General features: G+C 42.8%; 1 protein-coding gene across 1 annotated transcript in view; it reads right to left on the minus strand.

Moving 5' to 3' along the window:
* Positions 1-14,438, minus strand: part of LOC145391505 (uncharacterized) — a 241,784-nt gene that overhangs the window by 211,624 nt on the left and 15,722 nt on the right. The gene's annotated exons all lie outside the window — the stretch shown is intronic.

Raw genomic sequence — 14,438 nt, forward strand, 5'->3', positions numbered from 1 at the left:
CGGCAGGTAGTTAAAGGTAGGTCCCGGATAGACTGTGGGATTGGACGAATGGCAATAAACAGATGGATGAAAGGGATGGTTTCTTATGGACTTCATGTATCAGCAGCCATTCAGATGTCTTACACCTCTCTTACTTCTGGACCCTTGGCTCTCTTCCATCCCACGGTCTTAACATCTTCCACAGCCTCCACCTTATTCCTTTCTCTTTCTTCTTTTCCTGCTTCTCCACATTTCCCTCACGTTCCTCCGCTTTCTGCCACTTTTCACATCTCCCCCTCCCCCACTCTCCATATCTTTAACACCCGTCACCTTCTTCCTTCCTCCTTCTCCCCCCCCTTTCCACATCTCCCTCACGCTCCTTCGTCGGTCTCTGTATCCCACCCTCTCAGCATTTTCCACACCTTTCGTCATCTTCATTTTTGCTACTCCCTTCCTTTCCACATCTCCCTGACACTCTTTCTACTTCTGCCAGTCTCCGCTCCCTCTCCACCCGTCTTGATCTCCCGTCTTCCTCCCTCTTACGTAGAACTTTACTATATGAAGGGGGCAAACCAAAACACTAAACCTTGCATGATTTCAGTTCCTTAAACCTCTGTCCCTTTCCCCATCCCCCACTCCCTCCCTCTTGCCTCGAGCTTTATAATTTTGCAGCCTCTCAACTACCGTACACTTAACAGGCATGCATAATTCCACTTTCTTATTCTTTCCTTATCTCTCCATCTCCCACTCCATCACGCATCCCTCTCGCTGCTAGATAGCTGCCTTAACACGATTCCATTCCTTCACTCCTCTCGTCCTGTCTCATCTCCTCCTTCCTGCCTCTTTCCCTCTTATTTCAAGCTACCATATATCCAGGATCATCTCTGTATTACGTTACGCTTCTCCTGCATACAGTCCTCTACATCTTTTCCTTCCTCCCGCCATTTCCACCCTTCATCCATCTTCCAAAAAAAAAAATTCCTACACTTTCCAAGCTCACATGAAGCCAATTTCTCTCGTCCTCATAATTGTCTTCTCTTCCTCTCTCGTGCCCTCTTCTTCTTTCATCTCCGCCTTTCTCCTGCCTCCCTGCCTCTCACTTCTCACTACTACTACCAGCATCATTCATCTCAGCGGGCCCTTATATAGACAGGGGGCCCCCAGCTGGTTCCCTACCTGACACTCTACCTTGTTATTGGAAAGGGTAAACATTGGCTTCAACATTATCAGCGAGGAGAAAAAGCACCCTGACGTCTCCAGTGAAAGTGTGCACGGTATTTCACCCATCGAATATATATATATATATATATATATATATATATATATATATATATATATATATATATATATATATATATATATATATATATATATATTACTCGTATGTTTATATACTTCGTAATATTGACCCTTTGGCTGAGAAGTACTAATATAACTTTTTTCGTACCTGTGTCAAATGATTTACTCGACTCAGAGAAATCTACGTAGCAAAAAGTTAAAAAATTTCTAGAATGAGAAAATTTGAATTTCTTTCCATGTCCCCCCTTACGATATATTTCACAGTACTCTTCTTAATCAAGGAGTTAACTTGTTCACCACAAGATGTCCCTGCTCAGCCAAATAAAATAATGTGGAAGCAGGAAAAATAATATGTAACTGACCACCGAACTGAAGTGGTTTGGGGGAGGCGGTGGCTGAATCGGTAGAGAGGTGGCTTGCAGTCCTAATGGACCCAGGATCGAATCCCAGCTGGGGCAGGGAACAGTTTAAGGATTTGAATTTCCTAAAAAAAAGCAGACTTTCCTGATCTACCAGATGACCCGCCGACATGTCGTAAAAGTACCCCCGCTAATACCAGTACACAAGTCCTGTATGAGACAGCCCTAGCATGTATTCAATATGGACGGTGGGTGTTAGCGCCGAAGTGGTGACATGTGGAGGTGTAGGAGGACTACTGGGCCTTGGGATAGGCCACTGCCCCCAAGAAATAGGCCCTGAGCCTTTGCCCGGAGTCGGACACGTAAAAAAAAAAAAAAAAAAAAAAAAATGAAAGGTGTTTCGATTTCAGTACGAGATATCTCTCCAAGGATGAGTAACAGAAAGAGACGTTATCGTACTGAAGGGGTTAAAGGTACACCTGTTTTTATATCAACATTGCCTCGGTTTTTTTATTTTTTTGGTACCATTATAATGACGTTGCAGAATACTTAGTACCCCTCTCATCCTTGACGTAACTGCATCACGAGGCTAAAGGCCAATTACATGTGAGTGGAAATTTGTATTTAGTATACCAGTGAAGGTCATTTCTGCCACAATTTGACGAGGCTGTGGCATGAATAGTGTAGGTGTTCGTGATATGCTGGAGGATAATTGGAGGATAATTTGGTTAGATTAGGGGCTGCATTAATTTGGATTTACATGGCAGTTACGCACTTCATCCTTCACCATTACTGCCATTATGTATTAAGTGTGAGAGAGCCTTCTAAATCCACAAGAATACATCCCCTGGTTTGTAAAGCTGCAAATGAACCATCAACAGTAGTTGTTTTTGTTACTCTACCCCGATCTGTGTAGTCGGGGAGACTCATCGACCGCAAACAAGCAGACGCCCTCGTGTGGCAGACAGCCTCTCGCCAGGGTCGGAACACTGTCCTTCCACATAGCGAGATGCGGGGAAAATGGAAGAGGCATTGGCCTCAGGAGGTTGAACTGCGTATAGGAGATACGAATGAATAGTATTCTCAGCCCAGGCATTGACTACGTGGTAAATGTGGTTGAGTTCCCCGCGTGGTAATAGTAATTCATTAAAGGGGCTGAGGGGAGACTCCAACCTTTTTATTATCGTTCAGTAACTAGTATGATCTCATTACCAATTTAACACAGTTTCAAGACGCTGTAAATGAACTATTGACGGCAGCTGTAAGTGAGATGCCTATTATTATAAACTGTGTGAAATTATGATGATGATGGTGAAAGGTACAATATAATGGTGAAAGTATAGGCGGCGTAAGCATGTGCATCAATGAGGGAAAAAGTACCCCAAGGTACGAATATTACCACAAAAACTGTGGAGCCAAGAAAATGCTGAGATAATCGTCCGGGAAGCCTTTGTGTGTGTGTGTGTGTGTGTGTGTGTGTGTGTGTGTGTGTGTGTGTTTTACTAGATCTCTTCACTCCGAAATCGTTGTTTATATATATATATATATATATATATATATATATATATATATATATATATATATATATATATATATATATATATATATATATATATATATATATATATATATATATATATATATATATATATATAAAGGGGTTAATGGACATTGTTTCAAAATCCATCACTGCAAATGGTCTCTATGAAGCTTAGGAAAATCGTCTGGAGATAGCATGAATGAGATATAAAAGACGTTCTCGGGGTAAAGGGGTAAGGACAGACGTTTGGAAGTGGAGAGGTTAAACAAAAACGTAATTAACATCGTCACTATTTGGGCATTCTCCTAAGCTTAATGGAATCGTGTGCTAGAGGGCAAGAATATACCAGAAATAAGGGAAGGAAGAATATAATAGAAAAAAAAAAAAAAAAAGAGATCCTTGGAGTGAGTAAGTTAACGTAAGAAAGAAACTATACCTGTAATTTGACAGCCTAAAATTGCCATCTATCCATCTTTGGAGCTGAGTTCAGACAATAGATTAAGTAGATACGGTGCTAGTCACGAAGACGTGTTGTGGACTGTAGAGACGTAGCATCGTATTATTCTGCCGCTGAGCTACGTTGAATGAACAGCAACATGGACGAAAATCTGGGCCAAGTCAGGGTGAAAGAACTGTAGGTGGTCAGTGTGAGTTAGGCAAGGTAGTGGAGGGTGAAACAGCTGCAGGTAACCAGTAATTTAGCGGTCAGGCCCAGCAGAAAGTGGATGATTTGTATACAGGATGGCCCATATATAACACTCCTCTTCCACTCCGCTGGGCGATATCTTGTGTGTTGCGGGCACGGCTCATTCAGTGCTATCAATGTCTTCCCTGCATTGTTTATTCATTTCTCACTCCCACTGCCACACCCACGCCCACATCAGCAGACTGAGCCTTCCCTGCAATACATGTGATACTGCCAAGTGGGTTTCTAGTGGAGCGGTATTTACGAACCATCCTATATATGGAGTCTAATTTATTTTCTGTAGGATCTATCTCTCCCCCCTTTTCCCTGGTGGTCGTGGCGATGTTGGTTGTAATGGAAGAACATTGGTGGTACTGACAGCCCTCTTGGTAGCAGCAGAGGAAGGACCATATGAAGAAACTCGTATTGAGATAAAAAAAGAGCAAAACAAAATGACGGCACCGTAGTGATGAGGTTAATATTGTCTCAAAATTGAATCCTTTTGCCATCGACAGTCTGCATGAATATAAAAAACGAGGGTATTATCCAGCCTTGCCTTGCAATAAATAAACCTGTGAGGAAAAGAGAAAATGAACTGGTGGGGAAGATGTGATCGTTCTTTATGTAAAAAAAATATATATATATAGTGATAATGAAGATGTGAACGTTCCTACTGTAGAAAAAATATATAATGGTAACAAGAGATTAACTATCCTTTTTCAAAAATAATAATAATAATAATAATAATAATAATAATAATACAGTAAAAATAATAGTAAGGTAAGATAATAAGCATGTAAGGAGGACGTGCCTGGGAGCCTCCTTAACCCACGAGTATACGGCCCTGGATCTTTGTTCTTCCCTGCTTCATTCATTTAGAGGGTGTTTATCATCGGACTACTACCAGCACATCTTTACCTTGACGCATATGCCCTTTTAATACACACACACACACACACACACACACACACACACACACACACACACACACACACACACACACACACACACACACACACACACACACACACACACACACACACACACACACACACACACACACACACACACACACACACACACACACACACACACACACACACACACACACACACACACACACACACCTGGCTGACCTCAAGTACCCGCTGCAAAAATACTTACTGAAAGATAGGATGCTTCATCAGATAAAGGGAAGGAGAATTCAAGCGTGATTATACAATTTTTTCTTCATTTTTTCTTATATTCGTTTTGAGTGTCTATATTAACACTTAATGAGGCACATGTCTACTTATATTAGCGTCTGAAACAATACAACATATTTCAATCTTTCATGAAGACTGCTGCCAACATGACCTTTGAACCACCAACATTGTCGTTCTTTTCCACGCTATTTTATCTCAATCTAACAGTCTCCTCTACTCGAATGCAACCACATCTGCTAAATTTCTCTAACTCAGTCTTCCAGTGATCATTTTATCCCTCGCCATTACTAACACCTGTTATTCTAATCTACTAGTAACTTAATTCCAAGTGGCCAATCATAGCGTGCATTTGAAGTAAGAATAGCCAGGGCAGGAAAGCATGGGGAGTGATACTTAATCCCAACAGGATGGCGATTTGTTTTTATTCTTAGTAGCCTATTCTTTGCGATGTTATTCAGTTTGTATGGGACTGGTGAAACTAAAGGGCCAGATTTAGTTAGGTATAACCGTCATTGGCACCTTCACTACTACGGTTTTTCCTAAGTTAAAGAAAAAGATCCTATATAAGTAAGAATAAAATACAAAGAAGTCATCAGAGTGAAGGGATTAAAATATGTCCTCAGAATGAATCTCTCTCTCTCTCTCTCTCTCTCTCTCTCTCTCTCGTCGACAAGGTATTATTTTAGGCACTGTGGGTAAGGTGTCAGGTAAACATGGGGGAAAACTGTTGTCAGCTGGTGGCCATCCAAGCATTACGTCGGCACATTTCCCTCCTCTCATCCGCGCCGAGGGGACGAAACAAGCGTGCAAATATTGGTGTACCCTTGGGCAGTGTGGGTGCCTGGGTCAGATAAACGGAAGATGACTGGCGGGAAGACTATGCGAAAACGAAGATGTCTGTAAATAAAGCCAAGGGTCGATTAAAGTTGTTGGCCTCCACTGTACTATGAGGGGACTCGAGGATAACTTGTGAAGAAGCATTGAAGTTTCTGGACACATCTACGAAGTTCAAGATGGATTTCTAGTGTTGTCTTACGTAGGCCAGTGACAATCTCTCTCTCTCTCTCTCTCTCTCTCTCTCTCTCTCTCTCTGTTAGTTTAATTTTTCCCTTTTCTGTCGATTTTATTCACTACCTTCAGGGAGATCAGTGAGGCCCTGAACAAATTAATGGCGACTTTCTAACCCTGTTGCTACAAATGACCTCTTCAAGGCATCGCAAAGTGATCTGTTGGTAGCAAGAGTAAAACATATATAACTTTCTTGGACGGAAGGCGTTCATTGTGGGTGACCTCGAGGCTAGGATGATGGGAACCTAATGACATAGTGTAGAGAGATGTGACTATGACTGTGATGCACGCGATATACAAGGATGCGCTATACAAGGATGCCAGTAATGTAGTGCTTGGAAGTGGTTGACCTCGAGAGTGGAATGAGGGACTCCTAACCCCTTGACTGCGGTGACGTCGTTTCTTTAGGAGTTTGTTCTGCCATTTTTGTAGACTGTTAAGCTTAAGTTGGAAAAAACCTCCCGTTTTGAAGAGATTAATGAAGGCTATATCTAACTCATCCTGTTTGGAAAGTCTGTCATAAAATAAATAAATTATCTGCAAAAAATAATAATAATTGTGATACTACTACTACTACTACTAGTAGTAGTAGTAGTAGTAGTAGTAATACGGTAATATAATAGCAGTGATGATGATGATGATGATGATGGTGTAATATTGATGATGATGATGATGATGATGATGATAATAATAATAATAATAATAGTAATAATAATAATGATAATAATAATAATAATAATAATAATAATGATAATAATTTGATTAACAAGGTTCAGGATATCATGTTGCAAAGTGTTGAAATCTACCTTTGTCTCTCTGTTATTACTGGACATAAAATTTCCCTCAGAACTCGGTCAGACAAGGGGAAATTAATCTGAATTCTCATAAATCCCATTTCGCCAATTCATTCCAAACAGGCCAAGGACAGAAGGGGAGACTGTAGTTCTATCACCTTAACTCGGCCCAGATTTTCGTCATTTTGTAGCTTAAATCACGTAGCTCAGTGGTAGAGAGAGAGAGAGAGAGAGAGAGAGAGAGAGAGAACAGGGCGAAAGAATGGCCGGTATCGTTTTAAGTCAGCAGTGGAGGTGGAGAGGTGGCAGTCTTAGAACAAGTTAGAGTAAAAAAAAGAGTATAGTGGGGGAACAAGAGACACCCTACCCCTCGTTAGTATTTCCCACGTCACGATCCGCTGAGTCAAGATTTTGGCTGTATTTTCGTCCATCAGAAGGGAGGTCGTAGGTGCGAAAATTGGGCGGACACTGCTTGAAACACCTTCGCCATGGCAGCACTCAGGTCTTGATGAAAGTACCAGGAATGTGATATAACCTTCACCGTATTTTTACAGTGTGGGTGGCTGTTTTTTTCTCTCTCTGATTTGGCAGGGAATGGTTGGAAGGAGTGGCTGTGTGTATGCAAAGAGAATTTTTATGATTGCTAGACAAGGTTCCCACAATTTCAAGGCCTCAGGAATACAAAATTGTTATAGTTCCTCGTTTGGTAAAAAAAATAAATAAATAAATAAAATAAAATGAAACGCGGAAAGATGCTCAACTTGGCAGTGCAGATTCCGATACCTGAGTATTTCCTTGTTATTGCTGACAGAAGAAGAAAAAAAAAAGACAATGATAATGGGCTCCTTGATATTCCAGTGACAGAGAAGAATACTATTTGAGCTTTCTTTGCCCATCTACAGAAGAGCTTTCCTGGTCATTACCCTGGGTCCTGTATGTGCGTTTTATCCTCTGGGAAGTAGGTGTGAAAAGTAAGCGAGCGGACGAGCTGGTGCCAAAGCGTCTCGCAGTTTTTGTCTCCCGCCTTTTGACACCCGATAGTGGTTGTGGGGGGGAGGGGGACTGTGCAGCGGCGAGAAGTGGTGGCATCCTTGTTGTGGTGTGGTTGCTTTCCACCTTGACACCGGACACTCACACCTCACATACTCTTGGGCCTACGATTCTGTTCTTCTTCCGTGTCAGCTTTGTCCTTCTCTCAGTTGGATGGTACTTTTGTTTTTGTTGTGGGGTAAGGCCTTTCCTCATTGACATCGGACACTCATACCTCTTGCATTTCTTGGACCTCTCAGCGTCCTTTTGGGGTGTTGATTGCTTTCCGCAGTGGTAGTGGGAGTTGCAACCCCAGGCTCATGTGAATGTGAACCCGGTGGACTGCAGGCTAAAGCTGCGTTTCTTCAGCAATCCATCCTCCTCTTCCTTTCGGGGGATAGAGCAGGGACTGAGGGACGTTTGTACAACGGGGCAGCTCCACCGCCTGGTCAGATCGGTGCCACTACTTGAAGGGGTCCCTCTAGCAGCATCCTAGCAGTTAGAGAGTTAACTGTTAAAAAAAGGACAAAAAGTGAACCGAGAGGATGTTGAGTTAGGAAATGAAAGTTAAGCAATCCAGTTTGATATATAACAGTGATTAGGATCGTCTGGACGCTAATATTCGTGTTCGGCGGACGTAGACCCTCAATAAACGCACACTGTCTCGTGTAAGCCCACCTAGCATCAGTGAGGTGAAGGTTTGGCTTCTTCTCTGCGATATCTGTTTTACTTTCTCAGGCTGTTATAATTCCCCTTTAGCCGGGTTGAATCCCACAGAACATCAGTGCGGTGAATGTCTGACTTTTTTTTCGATGTCTTTTTAGCTCTTTCAGGCACTTATGACTCACTTTCATCTGAGGAAAATGGTGTGGGCTAGAATAGCATACTCGAGTCCTTCTTACCATGATAACTTTAATGGTGACAGTATTAACTCTGTCAGACTCCTAAGACTCACTTTCAGTAAAATTTAGTCGTATGATGTTGACTGGAGTAGAGTATTAGAGTAGTTCGGACCACAGAAGAACTTAATTGCATTATTGCTATCCTCAGACAATATCAGTCATCGTAAGAAAGACGTTTAATACTGAATGAATTAGAAGCATACCCCATTTACCCTTTCATTGGCTATTTTAGCTGTCTACAGACTATCTATCTATCTATCTATTGCCAGACGCCTTAAGCCCGTAAGGGGTGGCCACACACAAATCGCCTCCATGTCGCTCTGTCCCCCGCCATTTCACTGCCCTGCTCCCAGCTCACACACCCCTCTCTCATATAGGTCCTACCTCTCCACTCCGTATACTGACGATGTCATTAAATTACCCTTCACTTGGAGGAGAACAGATGCAACTACAGACATTAGTAAGCACAGGAAAGAAATTCGTTCTTATGAGATCATAAACAGTGTCCAGCAGCCCTTACAGACTGATTACGTATATTAATGTTATTCTTTTCACCTCCAGGCCATTATATTATGAGGGGAAGCCTATCATAGTGAAAGAGTCAAGTGATTTCGATTTAGAAAAGGGTTTGAATAATCACGCTAAAACACTTCTGTCTCGAACAAAAAACACTGTTCATTTGTTCATTTCGCCCGCATTGGAGACTGGGAAGCGTGGAGACAAACAAGGCACAAGGCAAACAAAACCAAGTTGTCCCGCAGAAAGTGAAACGCGCCGGCCAAAACAAGCCTTTACTTACATTATACGCGGCACTGTTACCACCTCCCGCTTCCACCCAACGTTTGAGGGAGTACCTTTGCATTGTAACTCAGCACCGTATCCCATCCACCCTCCTACAGGTCAAACATGGGAGGGGTTCTGCCTTTTAGTCCTCGAATTCTGCGCCTAAAGGGAGAGATAGCTTGGTATGAAGATAGGAAGGCAGTCGGTCAAGAGGTAAAGGGTAAGACGTCTGGAAGGCCCCGTTGGTATCACTGACACAGACCAGTCTAACGGGTTGCTCCTGGGATCCCAACCTGTTCTCAGCCCCGCACCGGATATTCTCATAGCCCACTTGAACCTAAATTTGGCGCCCATTATCTAATTTTTCCTGCTCGCCCATTGCACAACGCGGTATTACACACGCCTCCAACCTCCCTGCCCTTCCAGATGCGGATGTCTCTTTCCTTCAGGGATTTGAATCGCGGGGAATACGCGGGGGATCTTGACAACAGCGAGGGCCGTGGTATTAAGCGGAGTGAGGAGAGGCCCCAGACCGTCTCAGCGCCCGTATTTATGAACACTTTTTAGCTTAAGCTGTGTATGGGATCGCCTGTCTGTAATTTTAGCTTTACTTAAATAGCTGTCGCACTCATCACAGAAAAAACGGGAAAAAAGGTTAATATGATAAAATACTGCCAAACGTTAAGATTTTTTTATATTAATTTACGACAACTGGGACTTATTTATTGTAAAATTGGTTAGTATTCTTTGTAAATGCATCTACAAGACCGCTAGAGCCGGACTGGGTTAGGAGGCCCTCAGAATAGTGGCTGAGAAAGAGAGAGAGAGAGAGAGAGGATGTGTGTGTGTGTGTGTGTGTGTGTGTGTGTGTGTGTGTGTGTGGTGAAGTCTGCGAGCACTGACCTCCGGGGTACAGGATTTTACGGCTGAATCTTATGCCTCGACACAATTTCGCGATTTTGGCTGAGGAGGGAAACTGAGGTGCGAGACAGGGGTGGGAGTGTGGGGCAATTTGCATGTCTGGGTGTGTGGGTGTGGAGTGAGGGGGGTCACGGAACTGTTGCAGGGTGTGAGGGTGTGGATGCTGGTGAGGGTAGGGGGATGGTAAGTGTGTGTGTGTGTGTGTGTGTGTGTGTGTGTGTGTGTGTGTGTGTGTGTGTGTGTGTGTGTAGGGATTTTAAGGGAGTGGATGGAGGAATAGTGAATGTGTGTGTGTAGGGATGGTGAGGATGTGGGTGTAGGGATGGTGAGGGTTTGGATGCGGAGATGGTGAGGGTGTGGGTGTAGGGATGGTGAGGGTGTGAATGTAGGGATTGTGAGGGTGTGGGTGTAGGGATGATGAGGGTGTGAGTGTACAGTAGGGATGGTGAGGGTGTGGATGTAGGAATGGTGAGGGTGTGGATACGTGGGTGGTGAAGACATGGGTATGAGGGTGTTGTTGGTGTAAATTACCTGATTTTACCTAAGCATGAGTACACGAAGAAAGAGATGATATGGAGTTGATTTGTTGGGGGCAAAGGACGAGTTGAACCAAGAGATTTAGGATGAAACTTTAAAGGGAGATGGCGAAGGAAATAGGTACTGCAGGTTTTAGGAGAGGCATCTGTAGGGGGAGTTTGTAAAGAGCGTGAGAAGATGCAGAAACTGTGAGCCTAAGATAAAGGAATATAAAATAGGATGCAAGAGTATATCTGTGTGCACAAAAATATACCAGTCAACTGCAGTACAAAGATGTGTGTATCGGTAAATATTGTGCTTAGATAAACAGAGATTTTTTTATTAGTTTTTCCTCTGCATAAGAAAATACTGAATGTGTGTTAATTTAATTCTTAAGAACTTTCTATCGAGGAATCTGTCTGCGGCTAAATAAAATCCTCCAGCTGTGAAAAAAAAAAAAGTAAAATGGTTAAAGGAGATTGTTTCAGATCCCTTGATTACGAGGGGCCTTTCGAGCTGCATCAAAACATCTGTCGGTGGGAAATACAGATTAAAAACATGTCATCGTACAGCAGGGTCTAAAGAAATGCTACAAAAAACACAGGCATAGGTTTCTCTAGGATAATGATAGGTTGGGTTAGATCGGGCTAGGTGAGGAGCAGTGTAGTGTCTGGGTTTGCTTAGGTTAGGTGTAGTTAGGAGTTTTGCCCTGTCTGGGTCAATTTGTGTAAACATTAGGTTAGGTTGATTTAGATTAGGTTAGGATAGGAAGCCTATAGTCTCTGAGTTAAGCTGAGATAGTCAAGAAACTCCACAGTGTCTGGGGAGGGTGAGGTTAGGTTAGGTGAGATCAAGTTGCCGTGGGTTAGGTTAGATTCGATGTTATTAGATGACGTCAGGTAGTAGGTGTACTGTGTCTGGGTTAGATTAAGCTGGGTGGGATGGAACTAGTTTATTTTAAGATATGTTAGGTGATGTTATGTGAGGTTAGATTATGAGGAGTCCAAGTGTCTGTCTAGGTTAGGTTAGGCAGGGTGAAATTTAGTTTGGTTAAATTAGGTGATGGTAGATGAGGTTAGGTGAGGAGGCGTACAGTATGTCTGGGTTAGATATCTGGGCGGGGAGCGATGTAACCAAAAATATGGATACAGTATTTTCTCTTTTCCTCGTCTTTAAGGTTACTTTCACTGTATTCTGGGTCCTCACTGTTTTTCTCCTCTTCTCCTGACGTGTGCTGTCTGCCGGATCTAACCTACCTACCGTCAGCTATAGTTTATTTTTCTTTTCTCTGATTCTGGGTCTTGTATTTTTTGGTTATCATATTCTTCATGGTTATCATCATCATCATCATCATCATCATCATCATATAACCCTCCATCCCACTAGCACATGGGACTGGATACAATCGTCTTGATAAATCAGTAAAAAATATATATGGCACGGAAGGGATCAGTGTACATTATTCTCACCAGTCAGTATGAAAAGTTTCCATTAACTTAAACTTTAACCCAGTCGAGTGCAGACTGAATTCGTTCTTTTGGGGGGATAGGGAGGGAATTGAGGGACGTTTAACTAATCAAACAGGGGAGCCACTCGTTCATATTAGTGCCACCACGTGAAGGCGTACCTCTCCAGCGCCATGTCGTGTGATTGAAGATAAGAAAAATAAAAAAGAAAAAAGACATCACAGCACGAAAATGAGAAAAGGAGAAAAAATATGAGAAAAAATGAGAAAATGAAAACAAAAGAGAAAATGAGAAAATCTTGTGAACATAAATCCAGCAGCACTACATGTTCTTCTTCTCCCTCATCGCTTTTCCTTCCTCATTCCCCGTCACCTGCCCCTTCTCCCTCACACTTTCTCTTTCCCGTCCCTTCTCCTCCCCCCCCTCTCTCTCTCTCTCTCTCTCTCTCTCTCTCTCTCTCTCTCTCTCTCTCTTGTATTCATTATTGGCATGGTAGACATTAAACTGCCACTTTCTTAGCTGTTTATTTCCCATCTTACACCTTAGTATTTCCTTTTATCGTACGTGTCCATAGTATCGAAGTAATAAACATATATATAAGTAACGTAAAAGGAAATGTCAAGGTAAGGTGCTAAATAAATCGCTAAGGAAGAAGCGCAACGAAGCTCCCATGCCAGCCATAATGCGTCCCTGTTCTTTCCCTCTGCACCCCTTCCCCTCCTCCTTGCCCCGTCCCTCTAGCAGCCTATACTCTCACATCCGCCAGGTCGGACCTGCGGAGAAACCTTCAGAAACCGAGGTGGTGGAATGAATGGCCGGGGAGAGACCTGCCAGCCAGACCATTACTGGGACACTGGGTCGCTCGCTGGGCCTCGACGCTAGGATCATGGCACCTAGATTACCACACATTGCTAGGACTGGGAATGATATCCGTCGCAAGGCTAGGACCGCAGCACTCAGGTTGCTAGGACTGGGCACAGATAGTAACTCTTGTTAATTATGTCCATTGTCACATAGGCTGTCACACTTAGCCTGAAGAAAGGACAGTTGGTAGCCCTTGTGAATTATGTCCGTCGCAAGGCTAGCACCACGGCACTTAGTCTGCCATTAATCGCTAGGACTACAGTAGGAAAGGACGGTCGTTCTTGCGTATTTCAAATAGCTCAGTGACCGAGAAAAACAATGCTACGTCTGTATGTCCTTTCTATAGCACTCCTTCATAACTGGCGCTATATTCGAGTGACAGCATATTGTCACAACTCGGCGTTTAGAATGAAGTGATGGCAATTTTAGGCCACGTCAGAGTAAAAAGAGTATAGTGGTAGCGAGGAAAAGGCGAGAGAGACAGGGATATGAGGCATCACCCTGTCTGAGAGAAGTGACAGGGAATGTTGTTCATCTGTCCACCTGCCACTCAGGCATTCTGTCACCACCCACCCTACCATGCTTACAGAAGAGAACATCGTGGAGTTGATTATGTGGAAGAGTGGGTGGAGAGAAGCTGTATTTGTGTGGAGGAGAAAATTGAGTGGAGCTGTAATTGTGTGAAAGAGATAAATGAGAGACCCTTTAGAACTGGAAATGAAAACAGTTCAGGCACTCAGTCATCACCTACACTGCTATAAATCTTGATTGTAATAATCTGAAAGAAAGAACTGAGAGAAATTTTATTACCTTTAGTACGGTGATGTCTCTTTTATACACTGTTCTGGCCACTGCTGGATTTATTTTATTCACCTTATGGGAGACCTTTTATTGTGAAGTGGTTAGTGAAAACTAAATCTAATCCCTTGAGCTTGAAAAATCTCTTATAATCAAAATAAAATTGTCTGGATGTAAACGCAATATATAAAAATATACGTCATCATATTCAAGGAAGTTAAAGCTGGAAA

This window comes from Coenobita brevimanus, chromosome 18 (genome assembly GCF_032717465.1).
Source record: "Coenobita brevimanus isolate Jiangsu-jjx chromosome 18, ASM3271746v2, whole genome shotgun sequence".
NCBI lineage: Eukaryota > Metazoa > Arthropoda > Malacostraca > Decapoda > Coenobitidae > Coenobita > Coenobita brevimanus.